We start from the raw sequence: 26895 nt of genomic DNA on the forward strand, positions 1-26895 counted from the left end.
TGGCACACCCCTCCCCCTCCCCACCTCCTGCCATGGAGCCCAACATCGGGACCCCTGTAAAATCCAGCCCCATGTGTAGTATTGCATGTTATATTTATAATGCCTGCTGTCTTTTTCTGCTTAAATTGGCTGATAATCCTTTTAAATTCCACTGTTAATTTCAACTTTGGTTGCCTGCGACAAAAACACCAATGACACAACTTAAAGTGGCAGTCATCTGCATACTAAGCAGATTCATTCTTCTATGGCGAAGGATGGCATTCATTTTAATAAGAAACAGGAGAATATTTTGCCTTACTAATTCAGGTGAAGTGGAAGGGTAGTGAGAGTGTGGTCCTTTATCAACTCTGAGACTGTTCAAATGGACTGCAGTGGTCCTGCGTTTCTTTAATCAAATCGCAGGAACAAACAGTTGTGAATAATGGGCCAGAATTTTACGTCGGGCTGGAGGCCCTACCCACCAGCAGAAAAAGTCTGTGGTGAGCCCACCACCACTGGGCCAGGAAGCCACGCCATGATTTTACATGGCCCAGGCCCTTAATTGGCCTCGGGTGGCACTTCCACCCCTTTGAGGCAGGATTCCTGCCTGCAAGAGCTGCCGGCCATCAGCTCTCAGTCCCAGCAGTGGCCCCGGAATTCAGTTAAGTGTGCTGGGCCTCGCCGAGGACAATCAAATGTGCTCCAGCGAGGCAAGGGGGAGAGGTGTGGGCGGGGATCGCTCGAGGGGGGTGGGAGGTGCATCAGTGGGGATGGCTGTTGCCACAGGGGGATCCTTCATCGGGCACAGAGTGCCTGATCAGGAGGGTCCCCCCCCACAGCCCACAAGGCAGCCACCAGGTTTTACTGGGAGCCCTTCTGAGCTACTGAAGCACCCGCCTGCCGCTGGTAATATTGCGGTGGCTGGAGGAGGCCTTTAAGTGGCCATTAATTGGCCATTTAAGGGCCTTAATTGGCCTGGGGTGGGCAGGTCATTTGTCCACTGCCACTCTTAAAATTGCAGCGGGGGCAGGAAGTCATCAGGAACATCAGTCCCCGCTTCCCACTCAATTTTACGCCTGCCCCCGCCTCCAGCTCACTCCTGCCGGGGGCATAAAATTCTGGCCATTAAATACGTGTGAATCTCATTTTATAATCAGGTTGTTAATTATGGAAAAGCCAGGCATTTATCATTGTATAATTGGAATTTCACCCTCTAATTGTCTGTTCGTTGTTTCCTCTGTTGAAATCTGCACAACTATGAAATGGGTGTCGCAAATTAAATAGTAAAAGAAATAAAGTATGTTGCTCAATGCACTGGGCCATCCTGAGTTTAAAAAGGCTTTCCCTATTACCCTGCACCAGAGATCAGTGATTGTGAAAAGTAAACAGTAATAATGATTGAGTTCCATTATGTTTGATCTGAATCTTTAAATCGATGCACTTGAGCGAACCCCATGGGGGTTCTTTTCATATTCTAACAATTTATTCAAACATGCTTCAACTGACTGCAGCTTATTGCAGCATTTGCAGTAATCTTGATTATGATCTTTGAGGGGATGGACCAAATTTTAACTGCTTCTAACGTATTGACATGAAACCCAACTTCAGTCTTGTAAGAAGTATAATTGAACGGGCTTAAAGGGAGGGAAATCTAGATGGAGCACTTTTTGTTCAGAGTTTAAAAAAAATCTACAGTATTATCACCATAATATGTCACGTGTGCATTTTGTGTCCTTCACATTTCTTCCTACTTAAAGAAATGCTAGACATTAAAAGAATAGAATTTACCTGTGAAGCACTTTGGTGTAAAGAGGCTGTGATTGTGTCTAACTTGATACACACAACCTTGGTTTGTGAACAAATATTTACAGTTGCTTTATTCTACATGTGACAGTTTTCATGTAGCAATGGGCGGGGCATGCACTGCGCACGTTCCCCTCTGTGGTGCGGCTTAGAACGGCTTAACCTACGCTTCTTAAATAGACCACTCACAAACACCCAAAAACAGACTGGTTGCTCTGACATCTATTGCCACCTCTGCGTTAAGCTTCTGGCCCGACCTCCATGGAAGAGCCATAGGATTTCTCGATTCCACAGCACCACCGCTCCCCAAAACCCCTGCCACCCCACAATTGACCAGCTGCCTGGCAGTGCTCATTGAGCCCTGACAGCTGACCGATCCCATTTAAATAAGGCCTGCCCGTAAAAATGGCTCATGCCTCTTGCTTGTGCCATCAGGTGAGCAGTGCAACCAGTGCACTAACCAACTGCCCGATGTATGAAAATCAAACCCTCTGTCTCTTTAGCCATTCAGTTACACTTGGTACAACTGGTTAGGGGGTTTCTATATTTGACTGAAACCACAGAGGTTTGGAAAATGACAATGAAATTCAATATGTATTCTCTTCCCTTACAGCAACAACGTTGATCAGATTTTTAAAAATTGTGTTTAGAAGTCTAGTTCATCTGTTACATTCCATTTGCATTTGTTATTGTTAGTGTCCGCTGCAGTTAAACTTGGTTGGATTTGCGGTTAGGGGCCACGCACCTGCTTCACAGATATTTACAATTTAAAGTAAATCTGATGCAAAACGCACATGCTATCAGGCATTCAGTCACCAAGCAAATGCATAATGCAAAACCACCTTAAGGGGGACCAACAGTCAGCTGGCTTTTTCGCTCAGTAGTTACAAGAAGCTTACCAGCTTGGTTCAGTGGTAGCATTTCTGCCTTGAAAAACATCCCAAGAAGCCTTAACAAAGGGTAAAGGAAACATGGGTTCAGAGCTAAAGGAGGGATGTTTAGGAGGGGTGTCTAAAACCTTGGTCAAAAAGTTGGGTTTTGAGGTGTGTCTTAAAGGAGGAGAGGGAGGTGAAGTGGCAGACAGATTAAGGGAGGAACCTAGAAGAGGGGTGGGGGTGCATTGGAGATTGGAGTCAGGGGAATGGAGAAGTTGGGGGGGCATTGTAGGGCTAGTAAGGGATAGGTGAGGCCATGGAGACGTTAAAACATAAGGGATTAAGGAAACAGTAGCATAGTGGTTGTTATTGGACGAGTAATCCAGATGCCTGGACTAATGATCAGGAGACATGAATTCAAATCCCACCACGGCAGCTGGCGAACTTAAACTCAGTGAAATAAATTATATCTGGAATAAAAAGCTAGTGTCAGTAATGGTGAATATGAAACCACTAGATTGCTGTAAAAACCCATCTGGTTCGCTAATGTCCTTTAGTGAAGGAAATCTGCCATCCTTACTCAGTGGGGCCCATGTGTGACTCCAGACCCACAGCAATGTAGTTGACTCTTAACTGCCCTTTGAAATGACCAGCAAGCCACTGAGTTAAGGGAAATTATGGATGGGCAATAAATGCTGACCTTGCCAGCGATGCCCACATCCTGTGAATGAATAAAAAAAGGATGAGAATGTTGAATTTGAAATGTTGGGTGGCTGTAAGTGAATGTAGATCAATAATCACAGTGATTATGCTGAACCAGACTTGGTGCAGGGTAGAATATGAGCAGCAGCAGTCCTCCTCCAAGGCCCCACTAGGGAAGTGGAGACCTCCCATGCCTAGACTTTCCCCCTTTCCCAAACCAATGACCGCCTGAGAAGTTCCATCCCCCTACCGCCATTCTCATACTTCTCTTGGGCCTAGCCGGTGGCCTCCAAGATGCCTGATTTTAATGATTGGGCAGTGGCTTCCCACAGACCTCCTGGCTGTTTTAGTCAGGAAGATAGCCAAGGGCATGTTAACACCCGGCTGTTGAAATCGGCTGGGCTTGCTGCTGGTCACTTGTAAACTGGCTGGCCGCTCACTAGCCGACATTCCTGATGAAGATTAAAATCCTCCCACCCCACCCCACCCATTTCTCTCTCCAATATTTTCTCATCCGCTTTGCCAGTGCTATGAACGTACATGCATGCATACATACGAACATACAGATGAGGGGCAGAAGTAGGCCATTCGGCCCCTCTCGCCTGCTCTGCCATTCAATAAGATCATGGCTGATCTATTTGTGTCTCGAATTTCACCCTCCCATCTACCCCGATAACCTTTGATTCCCTTGCCGAACAAGAATCTATCTACCTCCGCCTTAAAAATATTCAATGACCCCGCCTCCACCAACTTCTAAGGCAGAGCGTTCTAAAGTCGCACAACCCTCTGAGAGAAAAAATTTCTCCTCATCTCCGTCCTAAAACAGCAACCCCTAATTTTAAAAGTGTCCCCTAGTTCTGGACTCACCTATCTTTGTGTCAACTGCAAATATAGCTACCATGCCATCGCTCCCCTCATCCAAGTCATTGATATAAATTGTAAAAAGTTGAGGCCCCAGCACAGACCCCTGCTGGACTCCACTTGTCACATCCTGCCAATCAGAAAAGGACCCATTAATGCATACTCTCTGTTTTCTGCCAACCAGCAAGCCAATCTTCTAACCAAGCTAATGTGTTACCCACTACACCATGAGCTCCTACTTTGCGCAATAACCTTTTAAGTGGCACCTTGTCAAATGTCTTCTGGAAATCCAAGTACAGTATGTCAACAGGCTCCCCTTTATCCATGGCACATGTTACTCCTTCAAAGAACGCCAATAAATTGGTTAAACATGATCTCCCTTTCACAAAGCCATGCTGACCATTCCCAATTACCTTGAGTTTTGCTAAGTGCCCAGCTATAGCCTCCTTAATGATAAATTCTAACACCTTCCCCACGACAGACGTCAAGCTAATTGGCCTATAGTTTCCTGTTTTCTGCCTCCCCCCCTTCTTGAATGGAGAGGTTATATTTGCTATTTTCCAGTCTGATGGAACCTTCCCAGAATCTAGCAAATTTTGAAAAAATAAAACCAATGCATCTACTACCTCATTAGCCACCTCATTTAAGACCCTAGGATGAAGCCCATCGGGACTCGGGGACGTCAGCCTGCAGCTCCATCAGTTTGCTCAGTACTACTTCCCTGGTGATTGTAATTTCACCAAGTTCCTCTCCTCCTTCCACCTCCTTCCACAGCTAGTACTGGAATGCTGCCATATGCTGGAGGAGGTTTCACTGTTGCCAGCTGCTCTCCATTGCTGCACGAAGCATATGAACCAGCACAATGACAATTGGTTCACTTCAGCATTGGGCCATGCATTTACCAACTGAGCAACCAATGGTATTCGCTATGTCTTAACTTGTAGTTTCTATGTCCCAGTGACCATCCTTCAGTGTGTCCAAATGCTACCAGCTCAGCAACCCAGCACATTATTATTGTAACATCTTAAGATGGCTCTGTTCATAAGGTGATGACAGTATTAATGCACATAGGTTTTACACTGTGTTGATGAGTAAAAACAGGCTGTTGAAAGACTTCATAAACTGATCGCTGCTTTAGAAAATAGCTGCAACTAATAGCAAATGATCCTGATAACTGCCCGTAGTTTATGACTGATATACAGTTTGGCTAATGTTTGGCACTAAGGACTGAATTTTCCCGGCCTTGTGGAGATGGGTTTGGAGGTGGGGAGAGGGGAGCCAGGAAAATAAGGGGAAACCGCATCAGGAGGACTCCCTGATACCTTCCTGCCTCCGGGGGAATTTCCCAGGGTTGGGGTGGTGTTCCCACGGAGGCAGGCCGCCAATTAGGCCAATTATGGCCCCACATAGCGGCCATTTTCTGAAGGTGATGGCAGTTTCCCGCTGTCAGAGTGGCCCCCCAACTGAGTATGGAGCTTGGCAGCTTCTCGGATACAGCCTCCCCTGTGAAGGAGCTGCCAGGATGAAAGGCCGCAGCCATGGTGGAAACCAATCCTGTGGGTTCCCCCTCCACACTGATGGCCCTGCCAGCTCCGGTCCTCTTCATTCTCAAATTTGCAGAAGCCAGCCAAGAGCGCCTCCACGTTGAGGCGCCCGCATGATCTCCTTTCTGCCTCACCACCGCCCACCTCTACCAGTGGGCTGCCATCCATCCTGTGCTGCGGCCCCTCGGGGAACTCCCCCAACCCCGACATCCTTAATAGGACGGTAAACACAGAGGCAGCCAATTTGGAGCCTGCTTCCCAGAAGATTGTGCCAGCGGGCGCCCTGAGAACATGCACAGGCTCAGGACGCCCATATAGTCCTGATCCCCGCCGAAAAATAAATTTAAAATAAATTCCCTCGGTCTGTGAACAGTTAAAATCTCAGTTCTATGGTCATCCTATAGCTGCCCAATTTGTAGTATGTGATGTCCACACTGGGTATATGTATGGAGATAAAACTTGGAAAAAGTCATAATGTTAGCATCAGAATAAATGATTTTACAAGTTATGCAATGTCAACCTAAGAAAGGAACACATGGATTATTACGACCGATTGATGTAATATGAGCAATACAGAATGGAAAGCCAAATAAAAAAGCTTCATACCTTTTTCTGGTGTTTGCCATGCTTCATATTGGAATAATTTTTCACAAACAGTTATACGCCAATACGGAAGTTCCAGGCAAATTACAGTACTGGAACAGTATTGGCCTGGTGAGTCATGGACAAGGGCCAACTATCTGTTTGTTTGACCTCCTTCAAATAAAGGAGGACATTTGAGAAAAGTTCACGAGAGAAACAGAAAAATGAAGACCGGCTCTAAGATTGGCACAGACTGGCATTTCATTAGTGACGTTCACTTGAACTCCAATCAACATGTGGAATGGTCTGCTCTTCAGACTGTCAGTACTAATGCTTAGTTTGGCCTACTCTTGCTGTTTGAAGGAGGTTGGCAAACATTTCTTTCATTGGTTTACATAATGCAATGGATGTAGATCATGTTGAGCCACATCACTGATGCAAGGCTCTTCCAGCTCTTATCGTCTCACCCGAAGAACGCACGAAAATGGTTAAGAATTTAAGAAATAGAAGCAGGAGTGGACCATTCGGCCCTGCGAGCATGCTCCACCATTCAATACAATCATGGCGGATCTTCTGCCTTAACTCCACTCTCCTGCCCACTTCCTGTATCCTTTGATTCCCTGAGAAATCAAAAATCTATCGATCTCAGTCTTGGAGCATCCACAATCCTCTGGGGTAGAAAATTCCAAAGATTCAGAACCCTCTGAGTGAAGAAATTTCTCTCCATCTCAGAACTAAATGATCGACGCCTTATCCCGAGGCTATGCCCTGTGTTCTAGATTCCCCAGCCAAGGGAAACAACCTCTCAGTGTCCACCCTGTCAAGCCCCTTCAGAATCTGTTGGCCAAGCAAATTTATTTTAATTAAAAAAAAACGATATAAATCAAAATTTCAACTGAGTCAGTAAGCATTTCTGCCAGAAATAGTGAATTGTTGGATCTGACAGAATTTGAGTCTTGCTTCTGAAAACTAAGTCTAGAATTGACTTCTGTGTATTAAGAGCTGAATGTTTAATGTGTCCTCAGTGTTTTAATAGAGGTGCTAAGTCAGTTATTTTAATGAGTTAGTTCCTCATCTAACATAGTTGTCATACCAATGTGTTAAACATCCATACTCTAATATCACAGCCACTAATTACAAGGCCCCAATTCTTTGCTTTCTTTTAATTTTCTCCCCTCCTTTGCTGAAGTTATGTTTTCTCTGCCTGCCCCTCCCCCCCACCCCCACCACTTCCCTCGTCTTCTTGGCCAGTTCTTCGTGTGTGAGCAGAAACAACAAGAAACTACTTACCATTCAACTTTGGGGGAGGGAATAACATCACCACAGCAAAGCCCAATCCCACCCTCACCTGACATTCACATGTATGCCCTTTGCAACAATATCACTGGGTGGTGTTCAGGACCAGGAAGGTTTGTTTCTCTAAACTTAAATACATCCGCACTCTTACTTAAATAATATGACTTTGCACTAAAAGGAAGAGCAAAGTCCACTTTGATTTAAATACTTCTTTGTTATACATGGTACAATCAGCCTTGCTAATCTATATTTGTTCTTCCATTTACGTCATTGAAATTGGTGCCCAAAGACTTTGGTAAAGACATAAAATTCTAGGGGGAAAATACACCTTTGCAGTAGCGTGCATCCAATTCAATGTTTAAAAGTAGCATTCAGCAAAGGCACATAATCGGGGGCAATTTCTGTAGTAATGAAGCCTGAGTGAACAGTTAAAGAACCAAAAGTAAAAACAAAAAATGCTGTAAATACTCAGCAGGCCAAGCAGCATCAGTGGTGAGAGAAGCAGAGTTAATGGGCTGAATTTTTCTGCTTACCTGGAAGTCCTGCCGCGCGGGCAGAAAACAGGAGGCAAGCCTGCTTCAGCCTGCGTTGCGACCTGGGGCGGCATATTGTCGGCAGCAGCCAACGAAGAAACTGATGCCGGGGCCACCGTTAGATTAAGGACAGCAGCCCATCCCCAAGAGTTGCTGGCACAATGAGAGGGCCAGCAGCCCGGCAGCACCACTGCTGGCGGTGGTCAGTGCTGAGGCTGCAGCTTCTGGGAACACAAACCACAATAGCGGGGCGCTCTCGAAGACAGGTGAGTTGGGTTGGGGGACGCCCGAGCCAGGCAGACAAGCTCTGGTGATTGGGGGTGGGGGGGATGGTGGTGCCTGGCAAGGATAGTAGTCACAATGGAGACTTTTTACAGTGCGCAGCTGAACGATAAGGACCAGGTAGGTCCCAGTTCCTTCCTCAGTTTGTAGTGAGTTAATGGAGCCCAGCTAGGCAGCAAAAGGCAGGGGAATTTCATTTATATCTGAGAGCCATAAAGTGCCTCTGAGATCAGGTATCTTAGTTCTTGTTTACACTTACATTTCTAATTTGCTGGTTTGTCCTGTTTGAATGTTGAGGACCCAGAGATTTGGAAAAGGCTGTTCTTCATACTTTTGTCTTATTGGTAGCTAAATCCTAAATCAGAGCACCAAATCAACAATTTGAATACTCGCAAAATTAATATAAACAATGTATGTAATTCTGAGAATGAAAAACTTGCATTTGTGTGACACTTCTCACATCCTCAGGGCATCCCTAGGCACTTTAAAGTTAATGAATTGCTTTGGAAGTGTAGTCACTGCTGTTTCTTATTCAAATGGAGCAGCGAATTTGCACAAAGCAAGGTCCAACAAACAGCAATGAGGTCAGTGTCCAGAGATCTTCCAACAAACAGCAATGAGGTCAGCGTCCAGAGATCTTCCAACAAACAGCAATGAGGTCAGCTTCCAGAGATCTTCCAACAAACAGCAATGAGGTCAGCGTCCAGAGATCTTCCAACAAACAGCAATGAGGTCAGCATCCAGAGATCTTCCAACAAACAGCAATGAGGTCAGCTTCCAGAGATCTTCCAACAAACAGCAATGAGGTCAGCGTCCAGAGATCTTCCAACAAACAGCAATGAGGTCAGCGTCCAGAGATCTTCCAACAAACAGCAATGAGGTCAGCATCCAGAGATCTTCCAACAAACAGCAATGAGGTCAGCTTCCACAGATCTTCAAACAAACAGCAATGAGGTCAGCATCCAGAGATCTTCCAACAAACAGCAATGAGGTCAGCTTCCAGAGATCTTCCAACAAACAGCAATGAGGTCAGCATCCAGAGATCTTCCAACAAACAGCAATGAGGTCAGCTTCCAGAGATCTTCCAACAAACAGCAATGAGGTCAGCATCCAGAGATCTTCCAACAAACAGCAATGAGGTCAGTGACCAGACATCTTCCATTTTAGTGGTTTTGATTGAGGGATAAATGCTGTCCAGGAGACCTCCCAGCTTTTCTTTAAATGATATTATGAGGCCATTTACAGCCACCTGAGACGTAACCTCATTTAATATCTCAACCAAAAGAATGGCACCTTCGACAGTGCAGCACTCCCTCAGTACTGTTCAAAGGTAACAATGCTACCAACCGAACTAAGGTATGTCCTTATGCAAATACCAAAGATTCAACACCCCAATACTACAGTTAGCTTCAGCACTACCTTAGCTAGGGTGATGACTTCCAGCAGATGCCATTGGATGGTCGGTATGTGTGGCAGTCAAATAGGCTGTTAACAAACGAACACAAAGACAGGCCAGTTCGGTGAGATACTCAATTCGAAGAAGAGCAGGAGAGATCTCCCCAGTATCCTGCACAATATTTATCCCTCGACTAACATCATTGAAACAGATTATCTGGTATATATCTCATTCTATTTGTGGGATCTTGCTGTGCACAAATTGGCTGCTGCATTTCTTACATTTCATACAAACGTGACTACGTTTCAAATGAATGTCTTTGGCTGTGATACTCTTTGAGACGTCCTGAGGTCAGGATAGGTCTTTATAAGTACAAGTTCTTTCTTTCTTCATTTACTAAGCTAATTTGGTCCCGGGAATGCAGATTGCCCTCCTAGTTGGTATTACTGTTGGATGCGTAATGTCAAAGGTTTCAGTTTGTAAACGTAATATAATTCACAACAGGAAGAATTATGCCCTAAAAAGACGTAATGAAATTCCTACAATTACTTTATTTTCATATTTTAAAACTCCTCCAAAAAGAAATTATTTTAACTCGAAAGTCAGAATAACAGTGGGCTCCACATTGCCAGAAAATGTATCAAATAAAATGCCAAAATTACTTTGGGCTCTGGCCCCAGACTTCATTAGGGAATAAATGTAAAGAGCCATATGGTCACATCTGCTCACTGACTGAGGGCAGCTAACTCATCCCAGTCCAGGAATGAAATCTGAGTCTGTCTTCACCTGTGCGACTTGTGCCACATCATGAGGTGCGTTTACCCATTCAACAATTGGAGTAGATAGCTGCTTAATACCACAATGGTCAAAATAGTGATTTTATTCTGGTATACCGCCAATAGTTAAATACTGCTGCATGTTGGAATATGAAATGAGCCAGAACATTGCTAGTTAATTCATCCCTCTTTGCGTAACCTTCTAGCATAATCTGAACAACAAATCATTCAATTAAGCATTTATAGTATAAAAAGGGTACAGGATTAAAATAGTTTGAAGTTATTGAAATGGCAGGTCAACAAACAGCACCAGGCTGCACAGTGATACTGACCCTGATTTCTATCTTTCAAAGGCAAAACACCCTGCCCTACAGACAGGCATGAACAGGTCAACTGAGACAAAGGTGGGGCTTTACTATGACTGTGTTGTCACTAATAAGCAGCACAAAGTGTACTTCCATGCACCTTGACGTGAAGAACAATTTCTCACTGCTTTTACCATGTCACATGCTGCTTTTTATTAGGTTTATTAGTATACTAGTGCTGGGAGTTAGCATTTTGTGCCCACAGCCTGAGAAAATGTGACCTGGCAGCATCCAGCGCCTCCTGTGATAGACGCAGGTTGGTTGTTGTCCACATTGCAAACAACAAAACACTCCAGAGCCCCAGCTGGTTTATACTAGAAAGCTGCTAGAGGTGCAACTACCTCCCACTGCAGCACTGTAGTCAATCCCATACAGGCCAGGAATGTCCCGGCTCAATGCTGAGTCGATGATCCCAGCCAAGGTTCCCACTCTGATACAGAGACCAGGCTTGAGGAAACAGCTGGTCTTTCCCTGCCCACCATTACTGAAGAAAGGCCCCAATTGTAAAGCACACAATCATTGAGTAAAGGCAGGATCAGTGTCATCTGTGATGCATTCGTAGTTGAATAGCCTTCTACTATGCACTGTCTTGCCGCCGTAGAACCCTACCCACCACCTTTAAGAGAAGGGGGAAGGAAAAGACTGACATTAAAAACAGAAAATGAGGTGACCTTGTATTATCTGGTACAACAACATCAGCACCATGAGGTGTCCTCACTGATGAAGTGAGTAACCCTGTTTCATAGTTGTCCTTAAACGAGTTTAAGTCATATATTCCATCCATTGTAGCTGGATACTAAATGGACAGATTTCCCACAGCTGTTCATGAAGGTCCCTGCCAAGATATTTCCCGATTTACTTTGAATAATTTGAGTAGAATTCTCCCCATCTGCTTTGAACAGGGAGAGGGCAAGAGGGCAATCCCAGTTTTGTATATTCTGAGGTAACATTAACAAAGATAGTCATAAAGTGCAAGATTTGTGTTGCACTTTATGGGGAAACATTTTTAAAGGGCTCAGTTTGAAAGACATTAGGCTGCAAGGTGAGCGGATTCTGCAGGGTTCTGCTCTGAAATCTTTTGCTGAGAAAGCATCTTACAGTCTGAATACATGCTAAATAAAGTGATGACCAAACAACCTCTTACTTAGCAAGAACTAACCAAATTCCTGCGGTTATTCTCATACTATGCAGGGAGCTGGCTGATTGTTCCTCGCTGCCTCTGGTTTATCTGAGTAATTTCTCGCTGGGGCACTGGAGAAGTGCTGAAAGATTCAACTGTGTCTCTCCTTTTGCTGGCAGTGATAACAATCCAATGGCATCTCCAAGATTCATGAGAAACCATCAAGCAAGGAAAACAGTTTTTCTCACCTGTTTGCTGGACATGGCTTGTTTTGAGAATAATCAGCAACTTGCAAAATTAACCAATGACCTTAACCAGCATTCCAGAATGTACAACAGATAGCCATCGTGGTCCTTGCTTTAAAGAAGAATTTCTCAGTAAAATATTTGCCCCCAACCCTCTTCTCTTAAAGACCCTTACTAAAGCTGGGGTTAAGCTGTCCAGGAACTAGAAGCCCTCCAGTACCTGCCCAATTGGTTGTTTGTCAAATGTGAGTCAAGACAGTCCCGGACCAAAAGGTAAAGAACTGAATGCTAAATTCCACCAGATTTCCACTTATTTCTTAGATTTCACAGTAGAGTCTGGAGCATGTGTTGGAATCTGAAGCACGTAGGTGATTCACTTGCATATTAACTTAGGGTGAGAATGCCCTGTTCGGCAAGTATGACACCAAGAGCAACTTGCACCCAAGAAACCTGGAAACCATCGAGGGCACCAGATATTTATTCTCCTCTGGCAGTTTGATGAAGACATTCCTCACCAGATGTAGACTTCAACGGCTTTTCAATCACATGGTAGTTGTGCAATCTGATGTAACAAACTTGTATCTTTTCTATGCCGATGAGGCCTCAAATAATCTATCACTGTGGTTACTGAGCATCTGTTTTACAAGACTTTCAGGAAATGATATCACTGCGTCAGAATCCTTCCATGTGAAATCTAACAGCAGAAAATAGAACTACAGAGACAATAGAAGAAAAGTTCAACCAAATGAATGAGTGTTTGCGCAAGGAATATGAAGCCTTTACTCGGTAAAAGTGAAAATGTTTCTGGAAAGAAAAATGCTACATTCATCAAAGTAAGGCACTAAAGCAATTATTGCTGGTGATATTAGTGTACTAGCACTGAGCATTTATATCAGACGCACCTAAAACAACTTGCATTTATTTAGCACTTTTGATGCCATAAAACATCCCAAAGTGCTTCATAGAAATGTTATCAAAGATTTGACACGAATTTACACACAGCAAGATCCCACAAGCAGCAATGTGATAATTTATTTTCTGTCATGGGATGTGGGTGTTGCTGGCTAGACCAGCATTTATTGCTCGTCCCTAATTGCCCCTTGAAAAGGTGGTGGTGAGCTGCCTTCTTGAACCACTGCAGTCCATCTGGTGTGGGTACACCCACAGTGCTGTTAGAGAGGGAATTCTAGGATTTTGACCCAGCGACAGTGAAGGAATGGTGATATATCCTGTGGCAAGTAATTCACCTCCTGACTCACCAAAGCCTGTCCACCATCTCCAAGGCACAAGTCAGAAGTGTGATGGAATACTCTCCACTTGCCTGGATGGGTGCAGCTCCAACAACACTCAAGAAGCTCAACACCATCCAGGACAAAGCAGCCCGCTTGACTGGCACCCCATCCACAAACATTCACTCCCTTCACCACTGACGCACAGTGGCAGCAGTGTGGACCATCTACAAGATGCACTGCAGCAATGCACCAAGGCTCCTTCAACAGCACCTTCCAAACCCGAGACCTCGACCACCTAGAAGGACAAGGGCAACAGTTGCCTGGGAACACCACTGCCTGCAAGTTCGCCTACAAGCCACACACCATCCTGACTTGGAACTATATCGCTGTTCCTTCACTGTTGCTGGGTCAAAATCCTGAACTCCCTCCTAACAGCACTGTGGGTTTTCCGACTCCACATGGACTGCAGTGGTTCAAGAAAGCTGCTCACCACCACCTTCTCAAGGGCAATTAGGGATGGGCAATAAATGCTGGCCTTGTCAACGATGCCCATATCCCATGAACGAATAATAAAAAAAAATATAAGTCCAAGTCAGGATGGTGTGTGGCTTCGGGAGAAAGTTGCAGGTGGTGGTGATCCCATGCATCTACTGCCCTTGTCCTTCTAGGTGGTCGAGGTTATGAGTTTGGAAGGTGCTGTCGAATGAGCCTTGGTGAGTTGCTGCAGTGCATCTTGTAGATGGTACACACTGATGCCACTGTGCATCAGTGGTGAAGGGAATGAATATTGAAAATATAGCTGGGGTGCCAATCAAATGGGCTGCTTTGTCTTGGATGGTATCGAGCTTCTTGAGTGTTGTTGGAGCTGCTGCCATCCAGGCAAGTGGAGAGTATTCCATCACACTCCTGACTTGTGCCTTGTAGATGGTGGACAGGCTTTGGGGAGACAGAGGTGAGTTACTTGCCGCAGAATTCCCAGCCTCTGACCTGCTGTTGTAGCCACAGTACTTATATAGCTGGCCCAGTTCAGTTTCTGGTCAATGGTAACCCCCAGGATGTTGATATTGGGGAATTCAGCGATGGTAATGCTGTTGAATGTCAAGGGGAGATAGTCGGAATCTCTCTTGTTGGAAATGGTTATTCCCTGGCACTTGTGTGGTGCGAATGTAACTTGCCACTTATCAGCCCAAGCCTGAATGTTGTCCAGCTCTTGCTGCATACGGACACGGACTTCTTCAGTATATGAGGAGTCGCAAATGGTTCTGAACATTGTGCAATCATCAGTGAACATCCCACTTCTGACCTTACGATGGAGGGAAGATTATTCATGAAGCAGCTGAAGATGGTTGGGCCTAGGACATTACCCTGAGGAACTCCTGCAGTGATGTCCTGAGACTGAGATGATTGACCTCTAACAACCAGAACCATCTTCCTTTGTGCTAGGTACGACTACAACGAGCGGAGAGTTTTCCCCCTGATTCCCATTGACTCCAGTTTTGCTGGGGCTCCTTGATGCCATACTCGGTCAAATGCTGCATTGATGTCAAGGACAGTCACTTTCACATCACCTCTTGAGTTCAGCTCTTTTGTCCATATTTGAAACAAGGATGGAATGAGGTCAGGAGCTGAGTGGCCCTGGCGGAACTCAAACTGAGCGTCACCGAGCAGTTTATTGTTAAGCAAGTGCCGCTTGATGGCATTGTCGACAACTCCATCCATCACTTTACTGATGATTGAGAGTAGTCTGATGGGGCGGTAATTGGCCCAGTTGGACTTGTGTACAGGACATACCTGGGAAATTTTTCACATTGCCGGGTAGATGCCAGTGTTGCAGCTGTACTGGAATAGCTTGGCTTGGAGTGCAGCAAGTTCTGGAGCACAGGTTTTCAGTACTATTCAGTACAATCATCAGCGAACATCCCACTTCTGACCTTATGATGGAGGGAAGATTATTCATGAAGCAGCTGAAGATGGTTGGGCCTAGGACACTACCCCTGAGGAACCCCTGCAGTGATGTCCTGGAACTTAGATGATTGACCTCCAACAACCACAACCATCTTCCTTTGAGCTAGGTATGACTCCAGCCAGTGGAGGGTTTTCCCCCTGATTCCCATTGACCTCAGTTTTGCTTGGGCTCCTTGATGCCATACTCGGTCAAATGCTGCCTTGATGTTAAGGGCAGTCACTGTCACCTTACCTCTGGAGTTCAGCTCTTCTGTCCATGTTTGAACCAAGGCTGTAATGAGGTCAGGAGCTGAGTGACCCTGGCAGAACCCAAAGTGAGAAACATTGAGCAAGTTACTGCTGAGCAAGTGCTGCTTGATGGCACTGTCGACGAAACCTTCTATCACTTTGCTGATGATCGCGAGTACACTAATGGGGCGGTAGTTGACCGGGTTGGATTTGTCCTGCTTTTTGTGGACAGGACATACCTGGGCAATTTTCCACATTGCCAGGTAGATGCCAGTATTGTAGCTGTACTGGAACAGCTTGACTAGGGGCACAGCCAGTTCCGGAACACAGGTCTTCAGTACTATTGCCAGAATGTTGTCAGGGCCCATGCAGTTTCCAGTGCCTTCAGCCGTTACTTGATAGCACGTGGAGTGAATTGAATTGGCTGAAGACTAGCCTCTGTGATGCTGGGGATCTCAGGAGGAAGCCGAGATGGATCACCCACTTGGCACTTCTGGCTGAAGATGGATGCTAATACTTCAGCCTTGTCTTTTGCACTGTTGTGCTGTGCTACCCCATCATTGAGGATGGGGATATTTGTGGAACCTCCTCCTCCTGTTAGTTGTTTAATTATCCACCACCATTCACAACTGGATGTGGCAGGACTGCAGAGCTTAGATCTGATCCATTGGTTTTGGAATTGCTTAGTTTGGCATGCATGTAGACATATGCTGTAGCTTCACCAGGTTGACATCTCATTTTGAGGTATGCCTGGTGCTGCTCCTGGTGTGCCCTCCTGCACTCATCATCAAACCAAGGTTGGTCTCCCGGCATGATGGTAATGGTAAAGTGGGGGATATGCCGGGCCATGAGGTTGCAGATTGTGGTTGAATACAATTCTGCTGCTGCTGATGGCCCACAGCGCCTCATGGATGCCCAGTTTTGAGTTGTTAGATCTGTGAAATCTGTCTTATTTAGCACAGCGGTACTGCCACACAAGATGGAGGGTATCCTCAATGTGCAGACGGGACTCCACAAGGACTGTGCGGTGGTCACTCCTACCAATACTGTCATGGACAGATGCATCAGTGACAGGTGGATTGGTGAGGACACGGCCAAGTTAGTTTCCCGCTCATGTTGGCTGCCTCACCACCTGCCGCAGACCCAGTCTGGCAGTGCTACTGAGCCACTCTTGGTGATGGACATTGAAGTGCCCCACCCAGAGTACATTCTGTGCCCTTGCCACCCTCAGTGTTTCCTCCAAGTAGTATTCAACATGGAGGAGTACTGATTCAACAGCTGACTGGGGGTAGGGGTGGTAAGTGGTAATCAGCAGGAGGTTTCCACGCCATGTTTGACCTGATGCCATGAGACTTCAGAGTTAACATTAAGAACCCCCAGGGCAACTTTCTCCCAATTGTATAATTACCACTGTGCCGCCACCTCTGGTGATGATGATGTCTGGGACATCGTCTGTAAGGTGTGATTTGGTAAGTATGAATATGTCAGGCTGTTGCTTGACTCGTCTGTGGGACAGCTCTCGCAATTTTGGCACAATCCCCCAGCTGTTGGTAAGGAGGACTTTGCAGGGTCGACATGGTTGCGTATGCCATTGTTGTTTCTGGTGCCTAGGTCGATGCCGGGTGGTTCGTCCTGTTTCATTCCTTTTAGACTTTTCTCTAGCAGTTTGGTACAACTGAGTCGCTTGCTAGGCCATTTCAGAGGACATTTTAAGAGTCAAGCACATTGCGTTGGGTCTGGAGTCACATGTAGGCCAGACCACGTAAGGACAGCAGATTCCCTTCCTTAAAGGACATGAGTGAACCAGATGGATTTTTACAATAGCTTCATACTCACTATTACTGAGACTAGCTATTTTTAATTCCAGATTTATTATTTGAATTCCACACCAGATACATGGTGGGATTTGAAGCTGTGTCCCCAGAGCAATAGCTTGACGTCTCTGGATTGCTTATCCAGTGACATTACCATTACACCACCAACTCCTAGCGGAAAAGAGTAAGGAAATTAGAGGGCTGGATTTTACCGCTTCCCCCCCCACCCCCCCCCCGACGTTGGGGGTCATGGTGGGGGGGCCAGGAAAATGCCGCTGGGTGAGGCCCGCCATGGGCCTTGGCGCCGGGAAGGCCCAACCCCATATTGCCGGCAGCAGCAAGGCTCGTACGGACCCCCGCTGCTCGGTGATGGGACCAATATTACCATAGTCAGAAAATGCAAATGAATGCATTAAATACCCGCTCCCGCCGTCCATTCCGCTGCCATATTGGTGGCGGCAGCCGGCACTCTCACGCTGTCAGATCTCCATTCCTGCAGCCTCAGCAGTGGCCACCTCTATTGGTGGCGCTGCCAAAGCTGCCAAGCTGCCAAACTCTGATTGGGTTAGCATTCTGAGAGGTGGGCCGCTGTCCTCAATTGGACGATGCTCCCGACGGCAGCCTCTTACTTTGCCACTGGTAATATCCCACCCGGAGTCCCGCTGTTGTCCCCACAGTCTTATGACCTGCTTTCGGTCCCAGCGGCAGGACAACCTTGGATTTGAGAAAATTCCGGCCTTGGAGTCAGCATGGACAGTGTGACACTACAAGTCATGGTGCTGCGGATTATCCCCATTCATGTTGTATAAATGCAAGTGGTTGTTGTAGGGTGAATAGCAAAGCAGTGCTGACAAACTGAAAGGAAAATTTAGAGTGCACGAGTGTACATGGGTGGTCTGAAGCTGCAATTGGTCACTTAAAAGAAATAGTAATGGTGCTGCTGCTGACGGCTGTTTACATTGGCTGACAGTGACACGACGTTCCAGAGTCACCTCAGAAATCCGTCTCTTGATACGATTTGTACTTTCTTCAGTGCCAGCAACATTGGGGTCAGAATTCAGCTTGAGTGGGAGCGTGGTAACGCATGGGGCGCCCAGTATACACACCACCTGATATTCAGACTGTGAGACGGCCACCCTATGTGACACAAGGGGGAAGAAGTCATGCTTCAGCTATACAAAGCCTTGGTTAGACCACATCTAGAGTACAGTGAGCAGTTCTGGACACCACATCTTATGAAGGAGAGATTGGCCTTGGAGGGAGTGCAGTGTAGATTTACTAGAATATGACCTGGACTCTAATGGTTAAATTACGAGGAGAGATTGCACATACTAGGGTTGTATTCCCTGGAATTTAAAAGGTTCAGGGGTAATTTGATCAAAGTTTTGACCATATTAAGGGGAACAGATAGGGTAGATGGAGGGAAACTATTTCTGCTGATTGGGAAGTGTAGGGTTGGGGGCATAGCTGAAAACATTAGAGCCAGACCTTTAAGGAGTGAAATTAGGGAATACTTGGGGCGGCACAGTGGCGCAGTGGTTAGCACCGCAGCCTCACAGCTCCAGGGACCCGGGTTCGATTCCGGGTACTGCCTGTGTGGAGTTTGCAAGTTCTCCCTGTGTCTGCGTGGGTTTCCTCTGGGTGCTCCGGTTTCCTCCCACAAGCCAAAAGACTTGCAGGTTGATAGGTAAATTGGCCATTATAAACTGTCACTAGTATAGGTAGGTGGTAGGGAAATATAGGGACAGGTGGGGATGTTTGGTCGGAATATGGGATTAGTGTAGGATTAGTATAAATTGGTGGTTGATGTTCGGCACAGACTCGGTGGGCCGAAGGGCCTGTTTCAGTGCTGTATCTCTAATCTAATCTAATCAAAGGGTGGCAGGTTTGGAACTCTCTTCCCAAAATGGATATTGATGTTAGATCCATGGTTAATGTTAAATCTGAGATTGATAGCTTTTTGCGAACCAGAGGTATTAAGGGATATGGGGCAAAGATGGGTATATGGAGTTAGGTCATAGATCAGCCATGATCTCAATGAATGGCAGAACAGGCTCGAGGGGCTAAATGGCCTCCTCCTGCTCCTATGTTTCTACTTTCCACCGCCCAAGAAGAATTTCTAGCACATTATCTCTTACATTTCAGTGGCGCATCTAACATTAGTGCTGTTGTCTGCACTGATAACAACTAAAATTATCCTTTCAACTCGGCAGCAAGTAACCTACATATGGGAGCATGTTCTCTCTCACCAGGATATGCGTGTCACCAGCATTACACAGCACCTCTTCTCCTTTAAATAATCTGCACAGGTATCGTGGGCCGAATGGCCTCCTTCTGTGCTATATGATTCTATGACCTCTTCATGGCTGTTGGACTGTTCCTGACCAAGGTTGGCTCAAGATCATGTAACATTGAATGAAAGATTTCTAAGGTGAAAGATACCTGTCCACCTAGGGTGTGATTATCCTTACCATAACAGTCCACAGTTCGTATCGGAAAGATTAGCATCAAACAGCCTCTGCGGCCCATCTGGCTAGGCTCCTCATCATCATTTTAGATATCTCATGTGTGAACACAGTGGAACTTTAACCACGGCAACTGAAAGAGCTGTTATCCTTTCTTAACACATCAGTCTTTTTTTCTTTATGCAAATTAATTGTTTGAAGCCAGAAGACTCAAAGAACTTGTTTTTATCACCAAGCCTTTCTATAAACCACTTGCTCATGAGGTTGCCTTTTACCATAAGCGTTGAGACCTGATAAACAAATCCAATGGAAAGACACTTTCATACCATCAGTTTTCTTAGATTCGCACCCGGAGTTGAGAGGTCACTCCATCACTCCAGTGCCCCAACTGGTTCATAAGTTTACAAACGACATAATTGGTAAAGGCTGACAATCCAAAACAAAAGTTGAAAATGCTTGAAACACTTCTGTTCTGACAAAGAGTTGGACCCAAATTGTTATCTTCTTTGTTTCCTCCGCAACTGCTGGGCGTTACCAGCATTTTCTGTTTTTGCATTTGAATTGTTTTAATGAGCGGTGACACTGGGCCCAATTTTAACCTTTTGCAAGTGGATGGGTTTTGAGCGATTTTATTCCGGCAATGGGGGTCCCCTGCGGCAGCTCAGGAGGCTCTGGGGGAGACCCTGCCTCGGCCCTCCATCAGACCCCCACTGCTATCTCATGGTGGGCAGCCAATTAACTGCCCGCCATCAGGAACGCCATCCCTTGAAGGGACAAGTTCCTGCCTCCAGAGCTGCTGGCCAACTCTGCGGTACCGGGCAGTGCCACCATGACCCTGCAGCCAAGGACTTCAGAGACCCCGGGACAAGTAAGTGGGTCGGGATCGCCGAGGCCATTCAGGCAGGCCCCGGTGATGGGGATGGGGTAAGTGAGGGTAGTGGGGGTCTCCTTGAGGGTGGGGGTGGGGGGTGGGGCAGCCATCGCCACTGAGGGGGCCCTTTGGGGGCCCTGGACTGCCCCCAATGAAGGGATGCCCCCCGACGATCCCAGGAGGGCGCCAGGCTTTATCTGGTGCATTTCACCGCTCTGGCAGGCCCCTCCATTCTCCATAAAATTGAAGTGGAGGTGGGAAGAGGCCCTTAACTGGCCACTTAAAGGCCTCAATTGGCCCGGGGCAGGAAGGCCATCCTCGACCTTCCCTGCCCCGGACAAAAAGGCAGGGGGCCCGGGCAGTTTCAGGAACAGCACCCGCTGCCATTTTGTTTGCTGCTCTACCTCTCTTACCCACTCCAAGGACAGGATAAAATCCTGTCCATTGTTTCAGTGCACAGAAGGCTGGAGAAGCTAACAGCGATCATATTCAGTAATTCCTCAAACCTTTCCAAGTTCTTATTAAGATCTCAACATGAAAGAAACAGGAGGAGTGAATTATTGTCCTTCTTCAAATTCTTTATGGAAATAATATTATTCAGGTTGAGCCCACACTTGAGGCTTAGGGAGTTCCTAATTCTTGTAACGCTTGTTTTATTTAGCATAGCAACTATCACTGTTGTTCAAAATTTGCAATTTGGGTGGAGGCCTTTAAAGGAGAACTCCATGCTATTTAATAATTCATTCCAGACACGTTTTACACTGCATGAATGCTGGTGACAGTAGAAGCGATACAACAACAACTTGCATTTCTATAGCACTTTTAATGCAGTTAAAAATCTCATGGCACTTCACAGGAGTGTGATCAAACAAAAATTTACATTGAGCTATAGAGGGAGATATTAGGTCAAAAACCTGCCTTCAAGTTGCTCCATGATATCGCCACTCCTTTTCTCTGTAACCTCCTCCAGCCCAATGACCTTCCGAGCACTCTACCTTCCTCCAGCACTGCACTCTTCTGCTTTCCCATCTTCTTCGTCCCGTCATTGGTGACCGTGTCTTCAGCTGCTTAGGCCCTATGCTCTGGAATTTCCTTTCTAAACCTCTCCATCTCTCTGCCTCTCTCCTCCTTTAAGACATTCCTGAAACCCTATCTCTTTGGTCAAACTTTTGGTCACCTATTGTAATATCTCCTTATGTGACTTGGTGTCAAATTTTCTTTCTCTACTCTCCTGTGAAGTGTTCTTGCCATTTTACGATGTTAAACGTGCTATGTAAATACAAGTTCTTGGCCAAAGATGTAGGCTATAAGGACACGCTGCTATTGATAGAACATAGGAAATAGGAGCTGAAGTAGGCCATTTGGCCCTTCTAACCTTCTCTGCCATTCAATAAGATCATAACCAATCTTCGACCTCAGAGAGAGCTCTGCAATGTGAAAAGACCTGAACTTGGTGATCTACGCTTTCCGGGATCTTGCGAGTTTCCATCTGGTCTCCAATTAAAGCTAACACCCACAACGCTGCAATCAGCTAGGTCTCTGGCCTCTGACAGGCCTTGTCCAAAAGCAAGGCTCTATTTGTCGACCGCTTCCCCAGGATCCCCTGTGGAATATAAAAATGTTGTCAGAAACCCAGTTCCCTGCATTGTGGCCTGGACCATGTCGACAACTTCCGTTTGAAACTTTGCACATTTTTCACGCCACAATGAAATTCACAGCAGCTCCTGCAGGTAGTTGGTTGTGAGAAAGGTTATGCTGATTTATGCTGTGCAACAGTGTAGGAAGAAACAGGAGTAGGCCATTCAATCCATTGAGCCTGCTCCCACATTCAATTAAATCGTAGCTAATCTGTATCTTAATTCTATTTACCAGCCTTAGTTCTGTAACCTTTAATGCTCTTGCCTAATAAAAATCTATCAGTCTCAGTTTTGAATGTTTCAATTGCCTGAGCCTCAGCAATTTTTGATGGAAGAGAGTTCCTGATTTCCCTTTGCGTGAAGATGTGCTTCCTGATATCACCCCGAATGGCTTAGATCTCATTTTAAAGTTATGCCCCCCTTGTTCTGAATTCCCCCACCAGAGAAACTAGTTTCTCCCAATCTACCCTATCAAATCCTTAAAGCATCTTAAATACCTCAACTTTAATATTAAAATATATTGTCGTACATCACAACAGTAATGGCTGTCCTATCATGATTCATTTGAGTTTTATTGTCAGCTTGGCTCAATTGGTAGCAATCTTTTCTCATGGTCTGTAGGTTATGAATTCAAAGCCCCATTCCCGGATTTGAGTATATAATCTATGACAGTCACTGAGGGACTAAATGAGTGCCATTGACCTCGATTTTTATAGGGGGTGGGTGGAGCAGGTACAGGATGGGTGGTAAGGAACCTCTTCGTAGGATCTTAGTGTAATTCCTGGGTCATTTTATCTCCTGCGCCTCTTTAAAAAAATCCAAGACAGTACCCCTCCCAAAATTGACAAATCTGTCTTGATCCCATCCTTCCTGAAGAGCAAGGAGTTTTCTCAGTATCTGGGACAACATTCCTCCCTCAAAGACCCAAAAAATGCCTAACTAGCCAAGGAGCAGGCAGCAGAGATTTAGGTAAATTGCCGACACTGAGGAACATCCACTGTCAGAAAGTGAAAGCCATCATCGTGAAGTTTAATCACCAACGTGAGCAAGCTGCTCACTTCACCTTCACACTGAAAGAAAAGAATAGTTTTATAGACATTTTTAAGTTCTTCAACTGTATTTTCAACAGGTTAACCGCTGCACTAAAATAGGACCTGCAAACAATCTGCGGATTATGAGGAGAGATTGCATAAACGTCCCTTGTATTCCCATGAGTATAGGAGTCTGAGGTGTTTTAAATATGAAAATGATTCAATAGGGTAGATACAAAGGAACTATTTCCTCTGGTGAAGGAATAAAGTTAGGCCATTCAGGAGTGAAATCAGCAAGTGCCTTTTCACACAGAGAGTAATAGAAATTTGGATACTGGAACAAATGCAGCTTTCAAAATCAAGATCAATTGATTTTTGTTCGGTAAGGGTATCAAGGGACATGAAACCAAGGTAAGAAAATGGATTTGAAGTACAGATCAGCTGTGACGTAATTGAATGACGGAGCAGGCTCAAAAGGCTGAATAGCTTACACCTGTTCCCATGTTTTTCTAAATAACAGAGAGAGGTAATGTCAGAGAGGGAAAGGAGCAGAAAATTATAGGGTAATTTTATCTCTATTGTTATAATGGATAGAAAGAAAATTCCTCACTGTTATACAGAGCAGGTTCATCAGGTGTGGGAAAGGTGGAGAAAGCAATTTAGCATTCCTGAGTGATTAATGTTACATTGGAAATACAGCCCTGTGAAAATCAGCATTAGGATTTAACAAATAGAAGTTGATGTTGCTGCCGTAGTCCCAGCAACATCTCTTGCCATTAGAGAGGGACAGTAGATGATGCATAGCTTGAGGGTCGCTACTGCTTGGGGTAAGGCGAGGAGGCAGGTCTCCATGAACTACCACAGTCAGTATGGGGATTGAACCCCTGGTGTTGGTATCTTTCTGTATCATATTCTAGCCAGCTAACCAATCCCCCACAAATAGAAGTAGCATTATTTAATATATCTTAACAACATTTTTTTATTGATATATGATACTACAATGACACACATACAAGAGATCCAGCACTGCTGTGAAATATTAGGGGGAGCTTTAACAGACAAGGGGAGGTGGGCTCAGGTATGTGCAGGGAGTTAAATCCCCGAAAAGTGACATCAGATCAGGATCCCAAAATCATCCCGTCCATGTCCAGGGTTCACCCAGGCAAGTTTGAAGGCGAGGGGGGAACACCCGTGCAGTTGTCAGATAAGTTATTTAAATATTATAATAAGCAATTAAGTTCTGTTTTATCCAAGGATTCTGCATTTAACAGGCAGCGGAGAGCATCTTAATTTCAGTCCTGAGTACCGATGGGATAGAGGGTTCCTCTGGAGAGTGCAGTGAGAGTCATGATCAGAGCACCATGGGTGGTTCAGCTGTGCAGGGAGGGAGGAGAAAAGACAAGAGAGCAATTGCAGTAGGGGATTCTCTAGTTAGGGAAACAGATAGGTGTTTCTGTGGCCACAGACGTGATTCCAGGATGGTATGTTGCCTCCCTTGTGTAAGGGCCATGGATATCACCAAGCAGCTACAGGGCAATCCGGAGGGCGAGGGTGCACAGCCAGAGGGCAAGGGTGCACAGCCAGAGGTCGTGGTCTGGATTTGTACCAGTGATATAGGAAGAGAGAGGTATGAGGTCCTGCAGGCTGAGTTTAGGGAGTTAGGAAAGAGATTAGCAAGCAGGAACTCAATGATGGTAATCTCTGGATTACTCCCAAGGCCATGTGCTAGTGAGTATAGAAATAGGAGATTACACCAAATGAATGCATGGCTGGAGAGATGGTGCAGGAGGGAGGGCTTCAGATTTCTGGGGCATTGGGACCAGTTCCGGGGAAGGTGGCACCTGTACAAGCCGAACGGTCTGCACCTGAACAGGACTGGGACAGATATCCTTGGAGGAAGGTTTGCTAGTGCTGTTGGGGATGGTTTAAACTAAAAAAAGTGTGCAGCGCAGGAATTTGTTAAAAGGTGTTTATTTAAATGCAAGGAGTATAGTAAATAAAGCCGATGAGCTGAGGGCACAGATAGACACATGGCAACACGCTATCATTGCTATAATGAAAACTTGGCTTAAAGTAGGGCAAGAATGGCAGCTCATCATCCGTGGATATAGGGTTTTCAGGCGGGATAGAGAGGGGGATAAAAAAGGAGGGGGTGTAGCATTATTGGTTAAGGAATCAATAACAGCTGTGAGGAGGGATGATATGCAAAATGAATCATCAAACGATGCCATATAGGTGGAGCTCAGAAATAAAAAGGGGGCAGCCACATTACTAGGAGTGTGCTATAGACCCCCAAATAGTGAGAGGGAGATAGAAGAACAAATATGTAGGCAAACTTCTGAGTGCAAAAACTATAGGGCAATAATAGTTGGGGATTTCAACTACCCTAATATCAACTGGGATACAAACAGTGTGAAGGGCACAGAGGGCACAAAATTCTTGAACTGCATTCAAGAGAACTTTTTTAGCCAGCATGTAACAAGCCCAACGAGAGGGGGTGCAATTCTAGATTTAGTCTTCGGTAATGAAGCTGGGCAAGTAGATGAAGTAGCAGTTGTGACCATTTTGGGGATAGCGATCAAAATAGTTAGTTTTAGCATATTCATAGAAAAGAACAAAGGTAAAAACAGGTGTATATGTTCTAAATTGGGGGAAGGCAAATTTTACGAAACTGTGAGGTGATCTGGCGAAAGTAGACTGGATACAGCTACTTGAAGGAAAATCAGTGGCAAACCAGGGGGAGACATTAAAAAGCAAGATTCTACAGGCACAGTGTAGACATGTCCCCACAAAGATAAAGGGTGGTACTGCCAAATCAACAGCCCTCTGGTTATCTAGAAGCTTACAGGGTAAGTTAAAGCAGAAAAAAAAAAGTTTATGACGATCACAAAAAACTTAATACTTTACAAAACCTAGAAGAGTATAGGAAGTGCAGGGGTGAAGTAAACAAGAAAATTAGAAACACAATGAGAGGACATGAAAAATTATTGGCAGGTAAAATCAAGGAAAACCTAAAGATGTTTCACCACATTACAGGAGGGACATAGTTGCTCTGGAGAGAGTACAGAGGAGATTTACAAGAACGTTGCCAGGGCTTGAAAGTAGCAGCTATGAGGAAAGGCTGGATCGGCTAGGGTTGTTTTCCTTAGAACAGAGGAGGCTGAGGGGTGACTTAATTGAGGTGAACAAAATTATGAGGGGCCGAGATTGAGTAGACAGCAAGGACCTGTTTCCCCTGAGAGTTATCAGGGGGCACAAATTTAAGGTGATTGGTAGAAGGATTAGAGGGGACA

Source organism: Heterodontus francisci, chromosome 23, assembly GCF_036365525.1.
Source record: "Heterodontus francisci isolate sHetFra1 chromosome 23, sHetFra1.hap1, whole genome shotgun sequence".
Lineage (NCBI taxonomy): Eukaryota > Metazoa > Chordata > Chondrichthyes > Heterodontiformes > Heterodontidae > Heterodontus > Heterodontus francisci.